This window comes from Oryctolagus cuniculus, chromosome X (genome assembly GCF_051225735.1).
Source record: "Oryctolagus cuniculus isolate XC-2025 breed Fujian yellow rabbit chromosome X, ASM5122573v1, whole genome shotgun sequence".
In the NCBI taxonomy this organism is placed as follows: domain Eukaryota; kingdom Metazoa; phylum Chordata; class Mammalia; order Lagomorpha; family Leporidae; genus Oryctolagus; species Oryctolagus cuniculus.
Genome location: NC_142888.1, coordinates 25184649 through 25212586, shown reverse-complemented (window position 1 = coordinate 25212586; position 27938 = coordinate 25184649). Strand labels below are relative to the sequence as shown.

The 27938-nt window shown below is 53.8% G+C and overlaps 1 long non-coding RNA gene and 1 pseudogene across 1 annotated transcript; both read right to left on the bottom strand.

The window, feature by feature from the left end:
- Positions 1-5716: 5716 nt before the first annotated feature.
- LOC138847532 (large ribosomal subunit protein uL11 pseudogene) lies at positions 5717-6774 on the bottom strand (annotated as a pseudogene).
- Positions 6775-7301: 527 nt separating this feature from the next.
- Positions 7302-9675, bottom strand: LOC138847613 (uncharacterized). The gene is made up of 2 exons (XR_011385497.2): positions 9547-9675; positions 7302-8342 (listed from the first exon to the last, which is right to left on the bottom strand). It is a non-coding gene; the product is annotated as an uncharacterized LOC138847613 (long non-coding RNA).
- Between the last annotated feature and the right edge of the window lie 18263 nt (positions 9676-27938).

Below are 27938 nucleotides of genomic sequence, written 5' to 3'. Positions count from 1 at the left end.
ATGAGACAGTGTTCGCAGGTGACATTACGTCAGGAAGTGGCTCTTGCTCCTTTTCTGGACTGGCCTTTTGAGAATCACAATGACCACCATCATTAGATATCTCCCTGAGCGCCGATCACTTTACTAGATCCTCACGGCCGCCTTGCAAGGCAGGCGCTCTTTGTACTAGTCAGCTGTCTTGGATTTGCAAGTGGAGAAATCCCGCTCAAGCTAGCTTGGGCAGGGGGAGAATTCCTTGGCCCGGTACATGAGAAGTAGGGAAACAGAGCCAACACTGGGTCTAGGGTGGCGAATGATGTGGGCCACAGTACCAAACATTGTTTTCTTCTTCTTTTTTTTTTTTTTAAAGATTTTTTTATTTGAAAGTCGGAGTTACTCAGAGACAGGAGAGGCAGAGAGAGAGAGAGAGGTCTTTCATCCAATGGCTCACTCCCCAATTGGCCGCAACGGCCGGAGCTGCGCCAATCCGAATCCAGGAGCCAGGATCCAGGAGCTTCTTCCGGGTCTCCCATGAAGGTTCAGGGGCCCAAGCACTTGGACCATCTTCTACCACTTTCCCAGGCCATAGCAGAGAGCTGGATCAGAGGTGGAGCAGCCGGGTCTCGAACTGGCACCCACATGGGATGCCGGCCCTTCAGGCCAGGGCATTAACCCGCTGCGCACAGTGCTGACCCCTCTCACATTGTCTTCTAAAGTTATTTATCTTCACTTTACTCAAAAAGCAGGGGGAGAGAGAGATCGAGATCTTCCCTCTGTTTGGCTCACTCCCTAAATGCCTGCAACAGCCAGGGCAGGGCCAGACCGAAGCCAGCAGCCTGGGATCCAATCCAGATTGCCCATGTGGGTGGCAGGTGCCTGACTAATTAAGCTGCCGTCTGCTGCCTCCCAGAACATGCACTCGCAGGAAGCTGGATCGGAAGAGGAGGCGGGACTCGATTGCAGGTACACGTTGTGGGCATCTCAAGCAGTGTCTTAACCATTGAGTCAAATGCTCGGCCCGCATTCTCTTTTCTAAGTAGAGCCTCCCCTTCTGCTGGCAGACGTCCCACCTGTGCTGGGGAGCAGAGGCGCAGCCCGTGGCCTCCAGCCGCGAGGCCCTCCATCCACAAGCCTTCCCTGCCAGTGCAGTTGGAGCGATCTCAGAGACGAGACGGGCACTGGTTGGCCTGCTTGTGTCACAGTTCTGTTTCTGAAGAATCAGTGGGTGGGACACTCCGACGGGCTGGGTCTGTGTCATACTCCCCAAGGCTGAGTAACAGATACACAGGGCCTGTTACCAGAAGGGACCTGTAGTTAGAAAACCCCCGTTAATCCCGAAGAGCGACAACTATTATCCCATCCTCATTTTACCAATATGTAAACGGAAGCAGAGAGAGAAGAGAAACGAAGTGGCCCAGGTGATATACCTGTGCCGTGGAGGCAGGGCTCACGGCTCACGCTGTTGCTTCTGCCACACAGAGGTGTCTAGAATTTATCCACGTGTGCAGAATTGGAGAAAGAACAGAAACTAGAAGTTGTTTTCTGGAAGGATGTTCCAGAGGAAGCTACTAATGTCCCAGGCCTTCTTTCCAGGTGTGTGCACCTGCCCTGTGTTGCTGAGTGCTGGCTGCTTCTCCCTTCTGCTCCGCAGTTGCCCTCAGGTAGGTGGGCACCGCCCACTAGGAGACACCTGCAGTGGCCAACAGCTGCTGGCTGACGGATATGGCCCTTTGCCGTGGTAGACTCACGTTCCAGGGGAGACTTGAGCTGAAGCCCCGTGCCGGAGTTCACCCCTTCCCCGCTGTCCCTACCTTCCGCTGCTCCTCCCAAGAGTCCTCCTCATTCACCCACTTGCAGAAGAATCCTTGTCTCAGCTTTGCATCCACGCAGCTCGACCCAAGACACGGCTTAAAGGTCAAGTTTGTGAGTCAAGGGTCAGATGGTCAGTTTGTGAGTTCAAGGGAAAGAGCGGCAACCACAGTACAGAGCCAGGAATCTTTAAGACATCACGAAAGCAGAGAGGATGAGGGAGGCAGGAGGAGAGAGGGGTTGGGAGGGTGGCTGGAGGCATTTATTTTATCTTAAAAATTGCGATGAAATACATACGACATGAAATTTATTATGCTAGCCATTGTTAAGCATATAGTTTGGTGCCATTAACTACGTTCATAGGACTGTGAACTCGTCACCACCACCCGTCTTCAGAAGTGGTTCATCTCTCAACACAGACTCTGGGGGCCGGCGTTGTGGTACAGTGGGTTAAGCTGCCATTTGTGCTGTCCGTATCCCATATTGGAATCCTGGTTCAAGTCCCGGCTGCTCTGCTTTGTAACTCAGGTTCCTGATAATGTGCATGGGAAATCAGCAAATGACGGCCCAAGCACTCGGGTCCCTGCCACCCACATGGGAGACCCATATAGAGTTCTTGGCACCTGGCCCAGACCTGGCTGTTGTGGCCATTTGGAGAGTGAACCAGCAGAAGGAAGACCTCTCTCTCTTCTGCTCTTTCAATTAGATGAAAAAAAAAGTTTAAAACTGATACTCTATCCAGTAAACAGTAACTCCCTATTCCCTTTGGCTGCAGCGCATCAGTGTGTTTTCTGTTTCTAGAATGAAATATCCAAGGCTGGGTAACCTGCCAAAAAAAAGACACTTTGTTTAGCCACAGTTCTAGAGGTTCAAGGACATGATGCCACCATGACCTCAGCTCTGAGGAGGGTGGGGAGAGATCACAGTGTGACAGGAAGCCAGCAAGGACAGGCCAGAGCCACAAGCTCCCAGCAGGTCCCCTGCCTCCCCACTGTGTCACTGAGAGGCCCCCAGCACACGAACTTTTGGGGGCAAAGCACATGGAAACCACGCACTGAGCCTCTGGCCACCACTACTCTATTTCCTGTTTCTATGAATGGAACCACTCCAGACCCCCTAGATCAGTGGACTCAGACAGGAGCTGTGCCTCCATCACCAGACGGAAAGTCTTCAAGGTTCGTCCATGTGTGGCACATGCCAGAACTTCATTCTCTCTCTCTCTCTTTCTCTCTTTCTCCTTCCCCTGCAGTTTAAAGGTTTATTTATCTATTTGAAAGGCAGAGTTATAGACAAAGGAGGAGAGACAGAGAAAGAGAGATCTTCCATCCACTGGTTCACTCCCCCAAATGACCACAACAGCCAAGGCTAGGCCAGGCTGAAGCCAGGAGCCAGGAACTCCATCCAGGTCTCCCGTGTGGTGGGCAGGGGCCCAGGTACTTGGTCCGTCATCTGCTGCTTTCCCAGACACATCAGCCAGGAGCTGGACTTCAGTCACGTCAGCTGGGATGCTAACCGGTGTTCCAATATGGAATGCGGGCACTGCGGGTGACGGCTCAGCGTGCCACGCCACGATGCCCGCCCCTTCATTCTCTTTTAAGGCTGGCAACTCTTCCACTGTATGGAGGTAGCACACTTTTGTTTATCCACTCAGCCAGTGGCGGGTTCTTCCTGTTTCTCGGCTGCTGCTATGAATGCAGGTGTACAAATATCTGTTGGAGCCCCTGCGTTTAGCCCTACTACACGTAGAAGTGGGCTTGCTGGACCACATGGTGAGTCTATGTTAGATTTTTGGAGCAAATGCTGTATCACTTTCTACAGTGGCTGTCCATGGAGCGACTGTACATTTTACATTCCCACCAGCAGTGCACAAGAGTTCCAGTTTTCCACATCATCTCAACATGTTATTTTTTTCTGCCTTTTTTTTTTTTTTTTTTTGCATAATAGTCATGCACGTGGGTATGGAGTCGAGATTTCATAAGCAGGAGCCTGAGAAGGTATCTCCTGTCTGCTGGCATGGCCGAGCTGTACCTGGCATTGTCGCTCAGAGTAGGCTGCTGGTGTCCTGGGGCTCTGGCCCTGGGCCCATCTTTGTGGCCAATTCCTTGCCTTTCTCTCAACCCCTTTGCCCGTGGGCACATACAGAACTCATCAACAGTGACTGATTGTTTTGTTCTTGGGCGAAACTCTGCTCTCTGGTACTGGGCCACACAGCTGCTCGCCATTCTTGCTTCTCCAGGGTTGCAGCCCTGCTACTCCTGGGGCGGAGTCCTGGGGCCAGCAGGGGGAACCCCAGCATGAGCTCAGCCAGGCTCTCTGGAATTTCCTCCCACCTGTTGGTTGTCGTCTTCCTCTGTGCTCGCCTGAAAGTGGACTCTGAGATAAGGATTTCGACATACGTGCTTTATTTGGGAGACGAGCCCAGGAAGTACAGTGAGAGAGATGGGAGATGAGCAAGCCGGGGAGGGAGGGAGGCCAGTGATGAGTGCTTGAGTGAATTCATTCCCGCTGTGGGCACAGGGACTCGGTCCCTTCCGGCGACCATCTCAGACTGGATGGAAATTGCCTCAACATTGCACCACGTGGGTGTCAGGGAGCTGGGCCATGTCCTCACTAACTCGTGGCCCCCACTGTTTGAGGGAACGCAGTGAGGCAATGACAGCACCTGTCATCTCGTCCTTGCCATCCAAGGGTGTTCATGTCAACCTGGAAGCAGGCAGTAAGGTCCTAAGCTTGCACCTGGCGGCCACTTTCAGACTCCTGTTTAGTTTGAGACCATTTACGGAGTTCCTGTTGGGCCAGGAGCCTTTGCATATAGTGTCATATTTTATTCTCATGCCAGCGTTGTCAAAGAAGGTGTTGGCTATGGCTTAAATGACTGCCATCCCCTCCAAATTCACGCTGAAACTGAATATCCGATGCAATAGTATTAAGAGGTGGGGCTCAGGTCGTGGGGGCTGCTCTCTCAAGAATGGAAGGAAGACCCTTGAAAGAAGGCTTTGCACAGGCTCAGCCTGTTTACCCTGCCACCTCCTGCCCAGCGAGGACACAGCCACTAGTCCCTTTAGCCCTTTGATTACATGAAGCCTCAGAGCTCACCTTGGAAGCAGGGAGAGCAGCCCTCACCAGACACCCAGACACACACTCCTACCTTGATCTTGGACGCTGTGACTTTGCGACCCGTGAGAAAGAAGTCTTGATTATTTACAAATCCTCCAGTCTCGGGCATTTTATTTCAGCAGCACGCATGGCCCAAGACAAGACATGTAGACCGAGAAGTGGGGTGTTGCCGTGGATTCGGAGCTGGGTCGCCGGTAGAGGTTAGGAGACTTTGGAGAGGTGTGCTAGGAAAAGTCTGCGTTGGCGTGGAGGGCTGGGAAAAGGCAGCTGTTCCGAAGGCTCAGAAGGGGACAGCTGCAGACAGAGCCTTGACCTTCGCAGATTCCCCAGGCAGTCGTGAGCAGAGTGCTGCTAGGGTTCTGGCCACTAAAGGTCCTTGGGAAAAGGTCTCAGATGGAAACGGGGAACACATTCCTGGAATCTGGAGGAAAGGCTGTCCTTGTCACAGGTGGCAAAGAACTTGATTGAACTGTGTCTGTGGCCTAGTACTCTGTGGTAGGCAGAACCGAAGAGCGACGAGCCAGGGTATTTGGCGGAAGAAATCACTAAGCAAAGTGTTCAGGATGCGGCATGTCTCCTCTTGACTGCTTAGTGGAAAATGCGAGAAAGGAGAAATGAGTTATCCCAGCCCCAACCGTGGAAGCCGTCTGGGGAGTGAATCAATGGATGGAAGATCTCTCTACTTCTCTATCTGTCCCCCTCTCTCGGTCACTCTGCCTTTCAACTAAATAAAAACATCTTTTTAAAAGAGCCAAATTTGTTAAATAAAAAAATTAGGAAGGCTGGGGCATTCACTCGTGGCTCCCACTCCCTAGCCCAGGCTGAGTGATGCTTCCGTTTTGGCAGATGATTCGTTATGGAAACAGTTGATGTCATCTATGATGTCATGAGGGTGGCGGCCATCAACATTGCAGCCCCTATACTGGGCATTTCTCAGGATCTCTCTACTGGTTCTGGAGGGTTCTCTGGCTAAAGATTGGCAGTGCATCTGCTGGGCAATGTTGCCAATGTCATCAAAAGTGGTATTTCCACTGTTGAATGCTTTTTCTGCAGCTGTCTGTCTCTTAGTGGCTCCCTGAGGGCTTTGATGATGAGGGCATGAATGGTCACTCTCACCGGGCTCCTCAGAGCCTGCTGCCCACCAGTTGCTGTGGCCCTGTCTTCACCTGCCTTTTTTTGGAGAGACACTCAGTGGGCTGATCCTGGGGCCGGGGTGGATGTGGAGTTGACTTCACCACCAGTACACCACAGGGTATACAACTTTCATCTCGTTGGGGTTGAACTCAGCTGGCATGATTGGAGGCAGCTGGTGTCAGATGAACCCGGATTCAGGATGACCGAAAAAAACAAAAGTTGCACCTTGGCCTCTTCCAAGCCAAAAACCAAAAGTGATGGTTAACTTCTTACCTGCCACGTGGCACCTGTGCTTGGCTGAGCAATGCCCCGTGGGGCCAGAGATGCCCTACAGCTGAGGGAGACATGCACTCCAGGTGGATGCCGCCGCCATGCAGGTGGTCTCAGAAGTGGGTGAATTGGCCAGCGCCGCGGCTCACTAGGCTAATCCTCCGCCTAGCAGCGCCGGCATACCGGGTTCTAGTCCCGGTCGGGGCGCCGGATTCTGTCCCGGTTGCCCCTCTTCCAGGCCAGCTCTCTGCTGTGGCCAGGGAGTGCAGTGGAGGATGGCCCAAGTGCTTGGGCCCTGCACCCCATGGGAGACCAGGAAAAGCACCTGGCTCCTGGCTCCTGCCATCGGATCAGCGTGGTGCGCCGGCCGCAGCGGCCATTGGAGGGTGAACCAACGGCAAAGGAAGACCTTTCTCTCTGTCTCTCTCTCTCACTGTTCACTCTGCCTGTCAAAAAAAAAAAAAAAAAAAAAAAGAAGTGGGTGAAATGCGTGAGGGCGGGCAACGACTGTGGGGGCTGCCCCCGTCTCTCCCTCTCTTTTGGAAAAGTCTCTCTTCCCCATATTGGCTACCGCTGTCTCATCTGCCTCTCTGACTGTTTCTTCCAGACACTTCTCTTGCCACTGACTTCCTGCCTCCTATTCTAGTTCATTCTGCACTGCCTCCCAGAGGGGTCTCATCTGCCCCGGAGGCTTCCATTCCCACTTCCTGCTGGTGACTCAACCCTCATATGGCATCTGTCCAAGTGACATCTCTGCTTTAGACTTGTCACAGGCCTCTCACCACACCCAAGGCTGAACTCCTCCAAACTGGGTCCCTCCCTCGCTGCATTCCTTGTCTCCTTGCAGACAGCACCACCACTCCATCAGGCTGCCAAGCCAGAACCTCCAAACCCATCTACGGCACACACTGCTGCTCGGCTGACTCAGCCCTTATTTCTGACCACGAACCACACTGTGCAACCACGAGCCACCGTCCTGATGCACAGACTTTTTTTTTTAAAGATTTATTTTATTTATTTGAAAGACAGAGAGAGAGGTAGAGACAAAGAGAGAGGTCCTCCATCTGCTGGTTCACTCCCCAGAGGGCCACAATGGCAGGAGCTGCGCCGATCCGAAGCCAGGAGCCAGGAGCTTCCTCCAGGTCTCCCACATGAGTGCAGGGGCCCAAGCACTTGGGCCATCCTCCTCTGCTTTCCCAGGCCATAGCAGAGAGCTGGATTGGAAGTGAAGCAGCCAGGACTAGAACCGGCACCCATATGGAATGCCGGCGCTTCAGGCCAGGGCTTTAACCCGCTGCGCCACAGCGCCGGCCCCATGTATAAACTTTTAAGTAGACATTTCCTGGGGGTTTCTGGGAAAGCCTTCGTTTCCGTGATTCAGGTGCTGCTCTTTTTTCTTCTTTCTGCTGGAATGTAGACATGAAGACAAGAACAGTAGCAGCCACCTTGTAACCATGAGGGAAGGTCCAAAAGACTCCCAGAGACTAAGGTGCTGCCACTGTCTGAGCAGTATTTCTCTTCCTTTCTTCTCGCTTCAGCTCCTGCAGTCAGGTACGCAATGTGTGGGGGGTGCACTGCGTGGACTCCCCTTTTAGGTGAAGGCACTCCCGTCCCTAGCTGAGCGAGTGTTCAATGCTGGATGTCACCCAGACCAAAAGATCTCATGATTTCCACATTCCTTCCAACATCCCACAGCCTGGTGAGCCATCTCTTCCTGTGGCTTGCTTGTTTATCTGGTTCACTTGGTGGGCTGTAAGTTCTGGAAGCAGCAGACCCAGTCTGCTGTGGCTTCACCCCTCTGCTCCTTGACACAGGGGCTGGCACGCAGTCTGCTTCTATTTCCTGTTTCACAGCCGTCCACTCCCTGGGGCGTTCTGCTTTGCATATGTCCAGTTGGCCAACAGTGTTTTCAAAGTGTGACTTTCAGAACGGAGCAGAATGTTCCAGGAGTGGTACTGACAAGAGCAGGGCAAACTGGCACCGTCTCTTCCCTTGTGGTAGACACAGCTGTGACTTCAGCCCCGGAGCTTTTCCTTTTAAAATATTTATTTATTCGAGAAGCAGAGGGATGGGGTGGGGGTGGGAGAGAGACAGAGAGAGAGAGAGAGAGAGAGGTGGGTTGATTTTTCATCCATTCGCTGATTCACTCCTTAAATGGCTGGAATAGCCAGGGCCAGCAACCAGGAGCTCCATCCAGGGCTCCCACATGCGTGGCAGGGACCCAAACATTTGGGCCATCATCCACTGCATTCGCAGGCACATTAGTGGGGAGCTAGATAGGAAGTGAAGCAGTCAGGACTGGAAGCAGCGCTCTGATATGGGCTGTGGGCGTCCGGAGTGGTGGTTCAATACATGGCGGCATCATGCTGGCCCCGGGATTCTTCCTTCTTTCTCTGGCCTCCACCCCGTATTCTTGACTCACACTGAGCTCACTGTCCATTCCAGTTTCTTTTCCACCCCAGGTGCTGCTATGCCACATCTTTCGCATCCTACACTGGGGCTTCTGCTTGCCACATTGAGGACTGCACTTTACAATTTTTCCTACTAAATGCCACCATTCTCAGGGTCTGTGCCGCCATCCCATATGGACGCCGGTTCGAGCTCCGGCTGCTCCACTTCCAATGCAGCTCCCTGCTAATTAATGTGCCTGGGAAAGCAGCAGAAGATGGCCCGAGTCCTTGGGCCCCTGCCAGCCACATGGGAGACCTGGGAGAAGCTCCTGGCTCCTGGCTTTGGTCTGGTCCAGTCTTGGCCATTGTGGCCATTTGGGGAGTGAACCAGTCTCTCTGTCTCTGCCTCTCCCTCTCTGTAACTCTGCTTTTCAGATAAATAAATCTTTAAAAAAATAAATAAATGCCACCATTCTCATAGGTTTTGACTGCCAATTCTAATTTAGACTAGAACTGAACATGCCTTTTGCCTTTTGATTTTAATATTCTCCTGCCACCTATTAGGTTTCTGCCCATCGCCGCCAAAGCTGCGCAGACTCTTCTGGCAGCCTCCGGGGAGATGTCCCTGAAATCCTAGTGCATTCCCCAGCAGGAACTTGCTAGGTGTGCGCCTTCCATGGGCGCCCCTGCTCCGCGCATGAAAATGTTGAGCAGGGCAGGGGGTCTGAAAGTGTAGCACCTGCTTTGGAGATTTAACGCCAAGTCTCCTTCTCTCCCCTTGGCCACCGGGTGCCAGCAGGGCAGACAGGCGCTTAGACCAAATCCCAATCATTTCTTTCGGGATTACCTGCTCTTTAACACGCTCTGGACCTCTGCTCTCCTCCACTGGTGCAGAAAATGGACGGCAGGCTGGTTCTTGGACGCTCATCTGGCCCCTCCAGAGGGCTGCAGCCACCCCTGCTGGCCAGCGGGCCACTGTGGCTCCGGGGCGCACCCTGCCAGGCGTGGCCTCCCCGTGACCATGCCGGATGCCAGGGCACACATTTTATGACCGGGCGCACTCACTTTCTTCCTGCATTAAACTTTTATTCACCACATGTCTGCCTGCTTATTAAGAAACTCCCAGGTGCTTCTTACCTCGGCTCCAAGCCTGCTCTGGGCTCAGACCACTGCTGTTTGCTCATCTGTCCTTTGTAGGAACTAAAATGTCTCCACGGGGTCTCAGAAAATATGCAGCAGGCAGAGCCAAGGGTCACAGCACGGGACACACCTAACTTTCCCGTGAGTGCCGCCCCCCTCCTCCCCCAGACCAACTGAGCTAGTCCGCGCCCGCAGTCTACTGCCAGCTAATTCATTCCGTATGTTAATTTCTCGGAAGGGGGCTGATTCCCGCCCCCCCCCTTTTTCCTCCTTGAGAGCGGAGCTTTTAACATGTTTTGGGCCCCGGGCTGGCTGAGTCGCCGCAGGGTTTCTCCAACTTTAACTTAAATAGGGGGTTACTCCAGGATTCATTCAAATGCAGATTCCGAGTCTCAGAGGGCCTGGGCGGGGCCGAGAGTTGCCTTTCCGGCAAGCTCCGAGGTGATGCTGCCGGTCGGTCTGTCGTCTCCCCCAAAGCCCGGGGAAATCTGCGGTCACAGTGGCTGCGCCCGCGGGCTCCAGCCGGGGCCGAGCGTCCCAGGTGCGCGTCCTGCCGGTCCCAGCCCCGCCGCAATTCAGGAGCTGTCAACAAACGCTTCTTTATAGTCGGGAAACGGGAACCGGCTCGCCTGGAGCAGGGAGCGTTGGCTGCGCTCCTCCCACCTTTCTGGGCCGCTGCGCAAGGGGCGGACTTCAGGCGGGGCGGCTTCATAAACCAGAGAGAGAGAGAGAGAGAGAGAGAGAGAGAGACGAAACAATTAAAGCTAGCGAGCCGGGATTGCTCCAAGGAACAGGCTTTCAAAAGCAGCGGAGTCTGGCTGGTTTCCAGGCTGTGGGATCAGCCAAAGGGCGCAGGCTTGCCTCCCTTGGCGTGGCAGGTGCGCCCGGGGCAGGCGCTGCGCTCCCGGCCTGCCCTTTGCCCGGAGCCCCCAGTGGGACGGAAGAGTGACCTGCCGTGGGTAGGGTCACCGGCCCGGCCCCGCGAGCTCCAGGCATCGGGAAAAGGCGGAGAAAAGCCCCATTTCCTCCCGGTCCGGCGTAGTGCTGTCCTCTTCCCCATTCAGTGCACAGGTTTAGAATTACACCTTCCATAGACCTTCTAGAATCTGCCTTTCCAACCACGCCCATTTTTCTTTCCCTCTCTCCCTTCCTTGGTCCCTCCGCTTCCTGTCTCCCTAGTGAGAGCCTCACCTTTTACCTGAATGCTCCTTTTCCTCACTGAATCCAGAACTAGACACTGGTCAGACATCTACGATGTCAAATACAGAGAAATCCTTAGGTCCCCATGGCCAGCTTACTACAGACCCCAGCCGCAGCACAAAATGTGTGAAATTATCTTTCAAAGGAAGAAAGAAACAGTGGTCTGAGCGCAGCGCCTCCAGGTGTTGTGGTTCTGGGCCCAGCAGCAGCGGTGTCGGCTGGGAACGAGTTAGAAATGGCCATATTCTTGGGGACTCAGACACCCTGGAGGGGCGGGACCCTGGTACCTTGTTTAACATGCCCCCCCTGAGGGGGTGCCCACAGCTTGAGGGGCACTCCTTTAGAGCAATGCAGAGTGCACGGTCAAGGGCTGGGGCATGTCCAGGGCGGGCGGCTGGGGAGCCGGGCAGCAGAAGGGGTGTGAACGCGCTCAGCTGGGCTGCTGGGCCCAGGTTAGGTGGATGCAATCCCCTTCTGGCTGCACAAGCCCCAGATAAGCCCGGGCGGCCAGCAAGTGCGCAGAGGCTGCCGCGGGGCCACTGCTTCTCGGGAGGCGTTCCCAGTGCTCCCAGCATAACCCTGGCTCCCACACTACCTGCCAGGAGACAGGATCGGAACGTTCAGGGATGAAATATCTGGAGTAGTTAAGTAATCAAGGCAGGAATAATTAGGTAGACTAAACCCCAACAGAAATAATCCATCTTTTGGAAAGAAATGACATTTTGAAAAATTTAGAAATCTTCATCAAGCTATTATGCCACTGCAATCTATAAGCGCCATTGCATTATGTTTTCTTTCCTTGCAAACATGCAGCACATGCGAGAGTAATTAAGGGACTTCACTCTGTCCCCAGCACTTCATCTCAATGATGGCGACGCTGGACACTGGGGACTAATATAAATAACTCATCAATTATCTTTTCCTAAATAAATTGTCCATTGGGTTAAAGAGAGTATCCGTCTGGATCCAGGAAGTCCAAGGAGTACATGCGGCAAGCCTTCAGGATCAAAACGGGTCCCATTTCAAGTGGCCAGGGACCCTGAGGGCCTGCCCTTCCCTGCCTTGTCTTCCTGCTTCACTCAGTGGGTATCTGTGATGAGCCTGCTCTGTGAAATATGGGCGCTCGTACCCTGGAACGCAGGAGAAGATTTTCCCAGATGATATCGTCCTGTGAAAAATGGCCTTTGTCATCAGTGACTCCGAGAGGACACGGTGGGGTGCTTAGATATCTGCATGAGCAAGGGGTGTTCGTGGTGCCGGATCGGACCGAGTGCTAGCCTTGGAGACACCGGCAGCGTGCCCTTGAACAAGAACCTTGAGTCTTGCTTTCTTTCTCTGTAAAGCAAGTGGGACAGGGGGGTCAGCTCCATGTCCTCTCTGAGACTTCCACCGTTGGTTCTCTAAGAATGAACTTAGAGCATTCATGATGAGGCCAAAGTGGCCTGAGACAGAGAGAAACATTGCAGGTCCATCATTGTTTGCCTCTATGGGATGGCCGGTGTGAGTGGCAGGAATGGCATGTCAGGGTCTGTGGTGGCACAGTTCTATCCCCCCCTCCCCCTTCCCCAGCCCCTGTCTTTTTAGAAGTTCCTCTGTGGCTTTTCTCGGCTCAGGCCTTGCTCTTCCTGCCATGACTTTGAAAGTGCTGTGTGAAGATCCACCTGGCTCCAGGAAGCCACCGTGCCGTGTAGCACATTTATTCCCGGCTAACGCTTGCTCGCAGCAACTGGAGCACACAGTCTAAATGGCTTAGCCTAAGCTGCTGTAGGCATGTGGAGCGGAACAAGCGAGGGGACTGCAGACCTGGATTCTCCACTTCGGGAGGCCACCTGCCGACTCCAGTCCTCCATGCCCCACTCCTCCCATCCCGAGGCTCTGGGAGGGTGGTCACCCACAATCAGCGGGGAACCTCGTCTGTCGCCGAGGGTACCTCTTCATGGCTGCACTGTCCCTGGTGACAGGGGCAGAGGCATCTTGCTAAATCCCACACCAGCCATCCACATGTCTGGTGATTTTCACAGGAGACCAAGTGGTCCCAGCCCACTTTGCAACCAGAGTGGATAGCACGGGACTCTCGCGAGGCCTCAGACTACCAGGAAGAGAAGTGTTTGCAAATCTGCAGTTGGCAGAAAGCTGTGCTCCGAACCATTCAGCTCTTAATTTAAAGCCCACAGATGGGCCGGGAAGAGGATTTCTGGTAAGATGACAATTAATGGGGCTTTATCCCGGAGCCTAGTTCATTTCCTGCCTTTTAACTCCTTGCCTGCTGCCTCCCTGAGCCACTGCCTTGACTGGGAAAACCATTGCACAGAGGAACCAAGTCCTTCCTTCCTTCATTCACTCAACGAACGTGCAAAGCAAAGACCACAGACAGGCATTGCATCAGGTCCTGGGAATGACAGCTAAATGAGACTTGGCTCCCTGTCCTTGGGGGAATGGCAAGCCTATTGGGAGCAGAGGGGCACCCTAAACACAGGTGCATGCTCTGTAGCATGACAGGTACCGCTGCTCAAGACGTGGGGAAGGGACTACTGGCTGCAAATCCCAGCTGCGCCATCAGCTCCCCTTGGCCTGCAGAGCGTTTGAAAACATGCAGCCAATAATAAACATGGAGAGATCGCACAAAGTAAGTCAGGCTTCCAGGCTTCTCTTGAATCCTTTGAAGAGCAGGCCATTCCAGGCTTGCATTTGCACAATTGATGCTGAGTCGTGGCTGCCCCCTTTTGATGGGACTCGCTGTGTCCAGTTGGGCAGTGTCCAGGACGCCCACAGTTGAACTGGAGGATAGTGGAAGGGCTGAGATGGGACGGGGTGGGTGAGTCTGGCTGTCTGTGTTTGCTGTCGCGGCAAGGGAGCCCAGCCCGGCCATCAGCTTCTCCCTGGGATCTGGCCTCTTTCTCTCTGACTGCTTCCAGGCGCCCGAAACTTTTGCTTTGTTTGCTTGTGAAAATGGACCCTGCCGTTTCATGCCTCTGGGGCTGGGCGTTCTGCTCCAGTAGCTGCTGGCCACATGTGCATATTTCAATTGCAATTACAATGAAATAAGACTTAAAATTCCATTGCTCAATTGCACTAGCCACATTGCGAGTGCATTTTCATAGGTGGGGACTACGTGTTCGAGAACGCAGTTCTAGAAGGCTTTTAATGGTCGTAGAAACTTCTGCTGGACAGTGCAGCTCTGGGGCTTTGCTTAGATTGCTGTATCCTGTCCTGTAGATGATACCTAACACGCAGCTCTCCTTCTTTTACAAGATCTCGCATGTATCCCCTCCTCTTGGAAGCCTCCCCAGACCACCTGCCTCTGGGTGAACTTGTCCCCACCCACATCTCTGTCCCCGGTGTTTCTCTTTGCACACCCTGGGAGCCCAGACTGTGTTATGCATGGCTTATTAGTAGCAACCCTTCGCCCCATGGCAGTTGTGTTGGCATGCGATTGATGCCTACCCAATGTCTGAGGAGTGAATGAGCAAGAGGATGGCATTCCCGCTGGATGGATGGGTGTGGCATGGTGGCAGGGACCTAGAGACAGGGGAGATAGGGAACGAGGTGGCCTGTATCGCTGCTGATGGGTCCGGTAGTGAAGAGCTGGGGGGACAAGGCTTCTGGGGCTCGGGCTCGGCTACCCCCTAAGGAACACATGAGTCCCAGACCTGTCAGCGAGGCAGGGATGCCCGAGAACTCTTTTTACAAGCTCAGCCTGGGGTAGCACGCGCATTCACAGCAATTTCCAGCTTGAGCGAGCTGTGACTGCAAACCTCTAAGAAGGCAGTGTCTCGCAACATTGAGCAATGAGCAGCCAGCCTTGTGGGGATGAACTCGGAGGCCTTGTTTATCAACTCATCTTTTTTTTTCTCCCCCCCTTGCCTTCTCTCTTTCCTAGTCTGTCTCCTGGGCTCCTTCCTGTCAACCCATTGACCCTCACTCTGCACCAAACACAGGTAATTTATACCACCCGTGTTTACACCTCAAGGTAGCTGGGGGTTTTCAGGCCAGAGAATTACAACAGATAGCAGGGAACCAACCAACGGCAGCACCCATTGAAAATGGGAATTCAGAGTTACAAAGGAGGACTCCACGTCCAGCCTGCCACGGTGATTGTCTTTGTGGGAAGGAATTCCGGCGCTGGGTCCCAGAATTGGTGCCGGGGAAGACGATCCTGGTGGTGGCTGTGGTATAAGTAAAGCAGGAGGAGGTTTGAAAGGGGGTGGTGGGGTAGCTCTGGGTGCTTGGGCCAATGTGGGGCAGTCTTCATCTTGAAATGGCCATTTGCTAAATTTGGCTGGAAATAAAAAGCAGTAGGCACTTGTGTGTGAAATTGCAGGGTATGTTGTTTTCCATCGGGTTCCCTGGAAATGGACATTGAGCTGCAAATATGTCTGCAGGTGTCTTTTCGTTATTATTGAAACAGCTGTGTTGGAACATGATTTACATAGTGTAGGGTTCATCTGTTTTGAGCATCTGGTTTCAAGGTTTTTAGGGAATGTCCTGAGTTGTGCATGCATCACTATGATCCACGTATAGAATATTGTTGTCACTCCGAGAAGATCCCTGGCGACCTTTAGCAGTCATGGCCATTCCCACCCGCAGCTTCAAGCAATCATTAATCTACTGTCTGTCTTTATAGATTCGGCTTTTCTGGATGTTTCCTGTACATGGGATTATACAGCATGTGGTCTTTGTGTCTGACTTCTCGGTTGAGACATCATACTTTTAGGCTTCATCCATGTTGTAATATGCATCAGTATTTTGCACCTGTTTATTACTGAGTAATATTCCACTGTGTGGCTAGATCACATTTTGTTTATGGATGGACTTTTGGGAGTTATTATGAATAATGCTGCTATGAACATTCTTTGTATGCTTGTATGTTTTAATTTCTCTTGGTATATACATACCTAGGGGTGGAATTGCTCGCTTGGATAATAAATCCATGTGTTTTTTTTTAAAGATTTTATTTATTTACCTGAGAGGCAGAGTTACAGACAGAGAGAGGGAGAGACAGAGAGAGAGGTCCCCCATCCGCTGGTTCACTCTTCAAATGGCTGCAATGGCCAGAGCTGGGCCTATCTGAAACCAGGAGCCAGGAGCTTCTTTCAGGTCTCCCATGCGAGTACAGGGACCCAAGCACTTGGGCCATCTTCCACTGCCCTCCAAGGCCACCAGCAGAGAGCTGGACCAAAAGAGAAGCAACCAGGGCATGAACTGGCACCCACACAGGATGCTAGAGCCGCAGGCAGAGGCCCAGCCCACCACACCACAGCGCAGGCTCCTAAATCCATGTTCAGCGTTTCAGGAAACTGCCAAATTGCTTTCCAAACTGGCTGCATCATTTTACATTCCCATCAGCAATGTGTGTTTCTCTACACCCTCATCTTTCAAAAAAAAAAATGCTTATTTACTTTTGTCATCTGCTTGAAAGGCAGAACAACAGAGAGACAGAGAGACAGAGACAGAGGGAGAGAGAGAAAAAGAATCTTTCAACTGCCGGTTCCTCAAATGGTCACAACAGCCAGGGCTTGGTCAGGCTGAAGCAGAAGCCAGGACCTCCATCTGCATGTCCCACATGGGTGGCAGAGGCCCAAGTGCTTGGACCAGGGAGCTGGGTGAGAAGTGGAACGGCCAGGACGCGAACCAGCGCTCTGCTGTGGGGTGCAGAAGCCCCAAGCTGCGGTTGAAGCCTACGTGCATCTGACTTTTCACTTGTAGCCATATTTAGTGCGTGGAAAGTGACATCTGGGGGTTTTGATTCTCATTTGCCTAGTGACCACATGATGTTGGTCATCTTGTTATCTTGGTCATGTGTGTGTCTTCTTTGATAACATGGCTTTTTTATGGTAAAAAATTGGCTTGCTTTCTAGGAGTCTATGTATATATAATGTATATGTGTGTGTGTGTGTGTGTGTGTGTAGTGTGTTTTACTCTATGGATTGTACCTTTGGTATCATCAATAAGAACTCTTAGCTTAATCCAGCGTCGTGAAGGTTTTTGCTTTCTGTTTTCTTCTCCAAGTTTTATCGTTTTGCCTCTTACATTTAGGTCCATGATCCGTTTGGAGGGAACTTTTGTGTATGATGTGCGGTCAGGATCTAAACTCCTTGCTTTGCATGTGGACACCCGATAGTCCTTTCCCACTGCACAGCCTTGGCGCCTTTGTTGAAAAGGTGCCGCCACGTTCACCCTAAATGGAAGGGTTCCCTTCTGAGTCCTGTCCCAGTGATGGCTGTGTCCCTCCTCATGCTACTCCTGCGCTGTCTTGATGACTGCAGCTTGGCAGTAGGTTTTGAGTGAGGCAATACAAGCCCTCCAAGTTCGTCCTGCCTCCAAAGGTGTTTCGGCTGTTCTGACATCTTCACGTGCCATTTGACAGAGCTCCTGAACGCACGCAGAAGGTTAGCGGGCAGTGCGTGCCCGTGGTGGGTGAGGGTGACAAGTGCGATCAGCTGCCCCCCTAAGGAGCTATAATTAGGCCTCAGCAGATGGGACAGCCATGGACTGGGGAGCCATGGACAGAGCTGTCCCAGAGATGAGAAGCCGGGCTTTTGTACCCCTGCATCAGCCGAGGGTGGCTGAAGATTACCTCCTCCTGTGACCCAGCTGAGTGCCCGGTGACGGGCCCAGCTGTGAGCAGTCATCAGCCAGTAATACAGCCGCTGGGCATGGACACACTGGTCCTGACCTGGGACTCTGGTGCCCTTGTGTTGGGAAGTACCTGTGCCTCCTTTGGGAAGGCCTCCTCTGGGAAAGCCTCCTCTGGGATTCTGAATGGGTTTATTGCCTGGGAAACTTAGAAAAGAAGGGCTGGTTTGTTGTGTGGCCCTGGCTGATACTCAGCGTCTCTGTCCCCCTACCATTCCTCCTGGATGCCTCTCACACTCATCGGCCATGTCTGCTCATCCGGGCAGCTCTCCTATCAGGGCGGACCGGTCTGTCGCTGCACAGAGGTCAGCCTGAGGAGCCACCGGCTCACTCTCCAGTGCCCAGAGGCTGGAACCAGGAGCTGGGAAGTCAAACCAGGTCTCCCACGTGAGTGGCAGGGACCCATCTACTTGAGCCATCCCTGCTGCCTCCCAGGGTCCACATTAGCAGGAAGCTGGGATCCGGGGCTGCGGCTGGGGCTTGAACTCAGGAACTCCTATGTTCCTGAGTTAACTGCTAGGCCGAATGCCTGCCCTGACATGGATGAACTTTTTTTCTTTTTTTTTTCTTATAGATTTTATTTATTTATTTGAGAGGTAGAGTTACAGACAGTGAGAGGGACAGATAGAGAGAAAGGTCTTCCATCTTCTGGTTCACTCCTCCAAATAGCTGCCAATCCGAAGCCAGGAGCCAGGAGCCTCTTCTGGGTCTGCCATGCGGGTGCAGGGGCCCCAGCACTTGGGCCATCTTCCACTGCTTTCTCAGGCCACAGCAGAGAGCTGGATGGGAAGAGGAGCAGCTGGGACTCGAACCAGCGCCCATATGGGATGCGGGCACTGCAGGTGGAGGAGTATTAACCTACTGCGATGCACCACGGCGCCGGCCCCTGGATGAACTTTCATCAAGATCCTTGGGCACCATGCCCGGCCCTCTGCAGACAGTGCTGCCGCCACTGCTGTGCACACCTTCCTGGTTTCTCTGGCCAACTTCTGTCCTCACTGATGAGACAGACTGGAGGCAGGAAGCCCCCAGGCATGGGGCTTGCAGCCAGCCGTCTCTGACAAGGACCTGTAAGGAGAGGACACAGAAATCCGAGCAGTCTCCAGCGGACTCAGCAAGTCCGACTTGCTGTGGTCATGTGGGCTGTAGTCCAGGTATGCAGCAATCACAAATGCAACCCTCCTTTTATTTTGAAATTTTCAGATCCATCAACTGAGTTAGGTAGTAGAGGGAAATTTGTCTCCTAGGTCTTAGATGTGAAAGGAAGAACTCCAAGACCTGGTCTCCTTTCTGAGGGTGATGGTTGAGGAGCGGACTGCAAAGGATAGCCCGTGAGACCAACCTGACCCACAGTGGCCATGGAGGCCAGAAAGGCCTGTGAAGTGGGGAATGTTTGCCATCTGGGCTCCTGTAGGACAAGTCTGCCAACTTCTAGTGTAGGAGACTAGATAGGCAATTAGTCAGATGCTAGCTGCTGTAACAAACAAATCCAGAATCTCAGCGGTCCAGCGCAGTCAAGGAGTCTTCTGTGTTCCTGTTACCCGCAAATGCAGGTGTGGAGTCGGCTCCAGGCAGGCAGTCGGGGGCCCACCGTGGGAGGCTCGTTCCCTCTAGCTGGCTGGCACCCTTCCCACAGCTGCTGGAAGTGGTGGCTGCTAATTGCTCACAGCTGCACCGTTATCCAGATAGTTGTCCTCACTTGACAGACAGCCACTCCATCCAGAAATGCCCGAGGGGCTAGGCAGCCCGGAGGGCAGCCCACGGCCCCTGATTGACAGAGATGGGGCTGCGAATGCCTGGCTCTTTGGCCCCAAGTGGATACAACTCTGTGAAGCCGGTCCATGAACTTGTACCCAGATCTCCTTGTGGGATCAGAGGCTGAACTTCATCTGCAGCTCCCTGTGGCCTTAGATTCTTCCCCGCTTCTCTAACTCCTCTGCAGGTTGCCCTGGAAATATTCTGCCAGGAACCCCCGTGCGTGCGTAGGGATCCCCGTCTCCACCTCTGCCTGGAGGGACCTAACCTAGCACCTCAGGCTGCTATGACGTTATGGTTCTGCCGTTTGCAAAACGTGCTTTCAAGGTCACCCTGTTGCATTATCCCATGGCGGGGGGGGGGGGGGAGGAGAGAAGGGGAGAGAGAGAGAGAGAGAGAGAGAGAGAGAGAGAATGGAGGAGGCTTCTTAATATCCCGGTCCCTTTTGCTCACACTTGGTGGGTGAAAGCTAGTGTCTCCTCCAGATGAAAGAGGCTTCAACACTTCTTTCACTGTGTGCCCAGGAAGAGGCAGCAGTTTTGGTGAGCATTTGTCCGTCTCTGCCCCGAGGCACATGTCTGAAACGATTCCAGAATAAAATCTCAGCTCAAGAGGATCAGGCAAGAGCAGGTGGCAAGGCAGAACATGATGACTTTCTCCACGTGTGGACTGGCCGTTGGCACCCCCTGTTCCTCGTGGCACCCCAGCCTTCCTTGCTGGGCAGTGGCCTCTGCAGGATCACCCCCCCGACCAGGCACTAGACCGACGCGTGGGTCGGAGAGGGAGCAGAATCAATGCTTAGTAAACCAAACCACTGTGGGTGTGTGGGTGAGGGCAGTGGCGGGCAGACGGGGGGGGGGGGGGATGGCGGTTTTGCTGGCCTTGGCATGGTGGGGCAGATCTGCAGCAGTGTGCAGGGTGCATGGGTGGTGTCCCTAGCAGGGAGAATGGTGAGACAGCAGCTTTTCAAATACAGTTCCCGCCCTCCCGCAACCAGGAGGGGCGCTTCCTGGGCACGAATCCACCCTTCGGCAGGCTGCAGATTCTTCCCCTGATGGGCACAGGCGCATCTCCAGTGCCTCCAAACAAACAGCTCCTTTGCTCCCCCCAGCACAGCTGCCTTGCCTATTAGCAACTGCAGATGTTCTGCTAGAATAAGAGTTTGTCTCTGCTCTCCGTCTCCCTTCTAAGGTTGTCTTGGTGGCCTCTCTCCTCTACATTCTTGGCCTGCTTTGGTCTCCCTGCCTGCTCATTAGTTTCTGAGTCTGGATATTTCTTGCCTTGATAATCAGCGGCCCCCTTGGCTGGGGGCCTGCCTGCCTCTCATTAGCAGTTGTAGTCCTTGTGGGGATCACAGGGAACCCCTATAGAAGTCATATTTGTAAGTATCTGCTGGAAGGGTAACAACGAGATCATAGAGAAGTGAACAGAACACAGTAATTAAAAACATCGCCTGCTCACCAATGGTGCCCTGCCCTTAATGAATCACATTAAGACAGGATTCAAAGGAGGCTCGAGTTTGCTCGGAGAGTTGGAGGGATAGGCTAGGAAGGGGCCGTGTGGGTTCTTAATGCGAACCAGGCACTTTGGAGTTAAACCTGGGGTTATCTTGTTCGGCATCTCATACTTCATTTTACGGAAACCTCTGCAGACATTGTCTTGTTTGTCAGGGACAGTTTGCCATACGATTCCGATGTCGGGCACCAGGATTTGCATGTTGGGGACTGGCCCACATATGTCTAACTATTGGCAAAATGTTTTTGAATGCCAGCTTTAAAATTCCTGCTGCCTGCTGCCCTGGAGATGTCTCTTCTGCATATTCTTGGAAATAGAACAATAAACAAGGATACTTGGAAGGAAAAGGACAGCTTTCCCCGATTGCCACGTGAAATACAACTTTGTTATTGCAGCCTCCTGCTCTGCCTTTGGGAAAGCTGGGATTACATGTTCTTTTCTCCAGTGTATTAAAAAAAAAAAAAAAAAAGTGAGACATTGCCTTCGAGTTAATCTGCAGAACTTTGAACTCAAATGAGGTTTCTTTCTAGAACGCTATCCCGGAAAATGACACGGCAGGTTGCCAGGAGCCAAAGCAGGGGAGACTGGAAGGGCACGGTTGTAGCGCGGAGGAACTTGGGACAGTGGTGTTTTGTCATTTTTTTGAGTCTGGGTCTCCCACTGGCCCCTATCCACCTGCGAGAGGTGACTCACACCCCACCCAGGCCTCGCAGTAAATATACTCCTTGGCTTTCCGAGCAAGAGTCAGATTCGGTGCCCTCAGTTGGTCTCTTCTGTAAGCTGACTTTGGAGCTGTGGGCCATGGCTAAAGGCTAGACTAGGCTCAGCTTGCCGGCATTTTGAACAGAGCTGTCTGTTGGCAGGGAGTTTCGAGGCGAGAACGAGGGAAGAGGCAAGAGTCTGTGAAGTTGCCTGCTCATGGGGTGCCGTTGACTATTGTGACCCAAGCTCAAAGCCAGGCCTGCACGACTTGTTCTGGGGCCATTTGATTCGAGGCTGCCCTGTAGAGTAGCTCTCAGGCGTTTGCTTGTCCTAAAGAAAGCCTCTGGGAAACCATCGATCTGGGCCTCGCAGCCCCGCCCCGCAGAAGAAAAGAACCCACTGCCTGCTGCGGGTTGAGGCCGTGGGCTGTGGGCTGCCCGTGCCAGGCTTGCAGAGGCCCCTGCCAACTCGGCACTTCCACATCCCTGTCTGGCCTTTGCCTGTGCATCTCCTGCCAGCCTGTGCCACCCCAGCGCTGATGCCTGGGCCCCTCCCGCCCCTGCAAATGTGCCCCAGCCGTGTTGCATCGGGAAGGGAGCTTGGTAGGCCACGCCTTCAGTTCTTCATTTCCAGCTTCTGTCCTCCTACCCAGTGGCAGGGTGGCCACATTCTTAATGCTAATTTTCAAGAAGTGCCAGGCCTCTGCTCATTTGCAAATCATCATGCTTAATTTGCATAGCAGATCCAGGAGGCCCTAACTCCACATATGGAAAATGGAATCCGGTCTAAATAAGATAAATGGATTAGGTCAGCTGACTGCAACTGTAGCCACGGCCGACCCACAGGCCCAGCGCACAGGAACTCCGCACGAGGTTTGTCAATCAGGCAATTTATTCCGATCCTGGAAGTGGAGCAGCAGGATGTGTGCGCACGCTCGCGCACAGGCACGCTGCGCCCCTGCTGGGAAATAGGCCATCAGGCAGTCCCTGCACGGGGCTGGCGTGGCCTCTGAGCCCCCAGCTGAGGGGAGGGGAAGCTCCTGCAGACCACCTGCCTTCAAGGATCCTCTGTCGGCAAGAAGGTTTGGGCCTGCAGACTGTGGGTGGCCAGCGGAAAGTCAGTCTCCTTGAACTTGCTGGCTCAGTGACCAGCAGCTGAAAGACTGGCAACAACATTGCTGGAAGGAGAGGCCTGGGAGCCTTTCAGGCTTCCCCTCCCCCACCTCCCCCACTCCCCCCCCCCCCCCCCCCCCCCCGGCTCTTCCCCGGCCTGATCCTCAGAGGCCTGCCGTGCTGGGTCAGCCATCTGGGGCGGCCAGGCCTGGGCAGCAGGATCTGGGTATGCAGGAAGCCACGGATCGCGCTTGGTGGTGATGGTGGTGGTGGTGGTGGTGGTGGTAGTGGTGGGACAACAATTTTGCTGGCAGCTGGCCACTTGCTCCTACCCACCTCTTCAGCTGTCTCGGCTTGACACATGGGTCTCTGCAGCTGACCCCCACCCTTGCGCGACATGGAGCATCCATCATGACAGTGCCATCCAGAGCAATGGCAGGTGGCTCGTCGCTTTTATCAGCACAATTGAGGAAGCGAGTTGCGGGTGTCTGGGCTGCTCCCGCGGATTAATACACTATGATATAGGCACCTTTGGCAATTAGTTAATGGGCTGGCTATGTGCGGTAGGCATCTTTGGCTTTCTGTCTCGGGATTAATGCCCCAAGATGACAGATGGGAACCTAAAATCTCTCAGGGAAAGAAAACAAGCATGCAGTGGTGGGGGGGGGGGGGCAGTGGGAAGGGTGGCCCAGTCTCACGGGGCTGGGGCTGCAGGGCTGGCGGCAGCAGTGGCAGGGGGAGGCAAGTGCCATTTGGTCAGGGAGGAAGGGAGCTGTGTGGCCAAGGAAGTGGCCAGAGATTGCTTTACGGACGGGGATTTTACAAGAAGCTGGAGATGGCTGTGTGTGTGTGTAAACAGGTGTGTGTGTGTGTGCTGCTGTGTACAGGGGTGTGCACCTGTGACTGGATATGGATGTGCATGTCTGCGTGTGGGGAAGGAGTGTGTGAGTCTGTGCGTGCTCATGTCTGCACAAGAGTGGGTGTGTAGGCGCCGGTGCAGCAGTGCAGCAGGGAAAGCTGCTACCTGCAGTGCTGGCATCCCATATGGGTGTCGGTTCGAGTCCCGGCTGCTCCACTTCTGATCCAGCTCCCTGATAATGGCATGGGAAAGCAGTGGAAGATGGCCCAAGTGCTCGGGCCCCTGCACTCAAGGGGGGAGACCCGGAAGAAGCTCCTGGCTCCTGATTGGCTCAGCCCTGGCCATTGCAGCCATTTGGGGAAGATCTCTCTGTCTGTCTCTCCCTCTCTCTCTAATGCTGCCTTTCAAATAAATAAATAATTTTTTTTTAAAAAAACAGTGTGTGTATGTGTAGAGTGGGTGTGTACTGTATGTCAATATATGTGTGTGCCGTTCCGGGGCTGGGCACGCGGAGGCCAGCCAGGCTCTGGCTCAGGCCGAATCCACCCGGCTGCTGGCTGACTGTGCTGTTTGCTCAGGGCTCCTCTCCGTCCCCAGCGGGCATGCACAGCCCCTGTGGTTCCTGGGCTGCAGGGCTTCACTTGCTGTCCTCTGTCTTCTCCATGCAACATGAGCCACAGGCTGTCCTCTTCCTCATCCGCTCTCCTAGAAGGCACGCATGCTCAGAAGCTTCTGGCCTGAGGGTATCAAGGCCAGTCACATTTCCCGGGAACAGTCAGGATTGGGAAGAAGGCTGGGGGAGGTAGCCCAGAAATAACGCCAGCGGGCGTTATTAGAAGGGTCTCTCAGGGTGCTAACAGCGGGCGTTATTAGAAGGGTCTCTCAGGGTGCTAACAGCAGCTGGACCTCTGTAAGGTCAGGTGGCACAGGATGCCCTGGGGAGGTGTTTAAAATGCTGGCGTCAGGTGAGGTGATTAAGTCATGTTTGGGATGACCGCATGCTACATGGGAGTGCCTGGTTCCAGCTCTGGCTACTCCACTTCCCATCCAGCTTCCTGCTAGTGCATCCTGGGAGGTAGCAGGTGCTGGCTCAGGTTACTTGTGTCCCTGCCAGCCATATGGAAGACCCGAGTTGAGTTCCTGACTGCTGACTTCAGCCAGGCCCAGCCCAGAATTGCAGGGGGTGGGGGTGGGGGTGGGGGTGGTGGATTTAATTCAAATAACGTAAACACATGATTTCTGCTTCCTATAATTGGGATGCTTTGGAGTACAGGCATGGCTGGCTCCGGGGCACATGGCATATTGACAGCTCTTTCTCTTTCTCTTCCATTACTCTGGGCTCTGCTTCTCTCTGCGCTGCCTCCACGCCATGCAGCAGGAAAACCTGCTGTCTTCACAGTCTCCCGCTTTAGCAACCTTCTGGAACTGGCTTCTCTCTCTCATGATTTGAGCATTTGCTGGTTTCTCTGAGGCACAACTAATCCCAGCATGGTTAATTGCAAGCCACACCAGAGCTGCGCATCTTCGGTGCTCATGAGCCAGCAGAAGGCGGGCTCCGGCACGTTGCTGGTCTCAGGTCTTCTGTGGTCCTCTCTGCACGGCCGTCATTCTCCACCGGTGCACACCTTTTGCGGGAAATCAGTCCCAGCATCCCTTCTAGGCTCGCAGACCTGGCCTTCTGCAGGTGGGGAGGCAGGGATGGATCATGCTGACTCCTCGAGGCTTGGTCCCTTAGTGCCTCGTGGCTGAGGTTGGGCAAGGGGCATAGGATGATGGCAGCAAGAGCCACACCAGAAGTGCAGGGAAATAGATGCGAGCTGCTAAACAACACGTGTGTTCATGGGGGGCGGGGGAGAGGGGACTTTCACCTGCTGCCACAGCCCCGGGCTTCTCCTGTGTTCCTCCTGCAGCTGCTCGGGGAACAGGGAAGGGAGGAGCCGCTGCTGTCGCAAAGCCTTCCTCCAAGGAGGAAGTCAGGGATAGGGCTGGGCCGGCTGAGTAGCAGGGCGAGGACAAGGAGGGGAAGTGGAGAGCGGCTCTCTGATAGGCCTCAGCCCATTAAGAGACTGAGAAGGGGAGCACAGCTGGCCCAACTTGGCAGGGCCCCAGCAGTATTCTGCGCTCATTTTCCCTGAAACAAAGATGTCAGGGGAAGCCGCCGCATGGCAGGGCTGCCTGCAGAGAGGCAGTGTCGCGTGACCAGGAACTGTGACCTCCTGGCCTGAGCACAGGATGTCGCAGGGCCCCAAGGAGTGGTTGACTCATCTTACCCCAGGAAACGGGCCAGGCATCCAGGTGCAGCTAATCAGATTGTGTGTGTGTGTGTGTGTGTGTGAGAGAGAGAGAGAGAGAGAGAGAGAGAGAGAGAGAGTGGGTGTGTGCGCGCTCACATGTGGACTCAACAGTGAGGCAAACAGGGAGCCTCACTGAGGATCAGGTGGAGGACGAGCCAGGAGAGGTGAGAGCAGGGGAGAGACAAGGAGAGGCAGTGCGTCTGCCAGGGTGGGTGACCCTGTGGCTGGCAGGGGAGGGAGCTGCAGACGGCTGCCTGGCGAGCTGTGAGCGGCCCTGGGGGCACAGCAGACTGTGAAGTGCTGAGCGAGGAGGAAGGAAGAGCTGGTTCCATGCTCTGAAGCGGTGGTCCTCAGCCCCCAGCCCCCAGCCCCCAGCCAGGCTGCATCCGCATCACCCGGCAACTGATTGGAAAGGCCCAGTCGCAGGCCCCGCCCCAGCCCTGCGGGGTCAGCCACCGTGGGGATGGGGTCTGCACTTGGTGCTTAACAAGTCTTCGCAGGGGGTTCCAGGGTATGCTTGGGTGTGGGAGCCCTGTTGCGTAGCATCTTCTAGTCTGTTCTATGTTGCTGTCGTAAAACACTTGAGACAGGGCACTGTGTAAAGAAAAAATGGTTATTTAGCGCACAGTTCTGCAGGCCCAAGAGCATGGCACATGGCGCTGGCATTGGCTGCTGGTGAGGACCTTATGGATGACAGGGTGACCTGGGTGCTTGGATAGTGTGACATATAGGGAGTCGTGTCACATGATGAGAGAGAAGCCAGACTACGCGGAAGGGTCATTTTTTTTTTTTTTTTTGTAACAACCTACTCTCGTGGCAAGTAATCCACTCCTGTGAGACCAGCATTAGTCCCTTCATGAGGGTGGTTGCCATCCGATCACCTCCCACAAGCCCCACCTCTTATCCCACCACCTTGTGATGCTGTTACATGGAGGACCAAGAGTGAGTGCGCATTTTGGCAAGGACCAACCACAGCCAAACCTTAGCATAAAGAAACAGCTGATGTCTAGGTATCTCCAGGGCAAACATCATGCTATAGGTGTGTGCTGGCTTTCTCTTTGCCCTCCAAGATCCAGTCTCAGCTGTTTTCTACCATGTTCTGTGTGCCAGAGACCAAGCTCTGTGGAGTGCCTCACTGGGCTGCCTTGCTGTTTGGCTTTTACTTGCATCTGGCTAATGGGACGGCCAGTCTTCAGTTGCAAGGCGGGAGGAGAGAGTTGCGGGATCTCTTCTTTGCTCCCTCCCTTCTCACCTCCCCAGTATAAGCAGACAATGGCTTTTCTCATTATAGCTTCCACTGGAGGCGCCCTCCAAGGTCCTGCCTTTCCCTGAGTTCCCAGATAACACGCTGTGCTCCCCTTGTCCCGAACAGTGGCAGTGGCTTCTGGCTGTTCCTAGTCTCTGGGTGCCTCAACAGCCCCTTGTGGGTCTTTTCGCCCGGCGGACCTCTGCACGTTTGCTCTACAGTGAAGTCTGCTTAGTGGGACCTCCTGGGGTAAGGGCTGCTGCCTGGCTGCACCTTACTGATACCAGGTGGGACACAAGCAGGTGCTGTGTGCTCATGCAAGTACCAGCTGGCCTTCTGGAGAGGAGAATTCACTTGTCTGGGAGCCACAGAGAAAGAGAAGGCCCTGAGTTGGCACAGCGCCCACTGTCTGCAGGTAGTGTGCTCAGTGCTGTTCTGCACAGGATTTCGTCCACTTTCTCCATTTCCAAGGCTCAAGGTACGACAGCTGGTACAGGCAAAGGCGGGCTTTGAATTCCTCTCTGTCTCATTCCCAAGTCTGTGCATTTCCGCTAACCTAGGGTGACCGCCTGTAACTCCTACAAGTGCCTGAAATCTTCTCATGTCAAGATGATGCTCAGGATAGATACAAGCAAAAAGATCAGGAATATTCTAGAATGCCACCGGAAAGCCACTTCCTCTGACAATTGGCAAAGTGGTTTTCTTGGCATCAGCAGGTTAGGGAGAGAATGGGGAAGGCCGGTGCACTGAGTTCGTCTTAGGATCTAGGTAATATTAGCC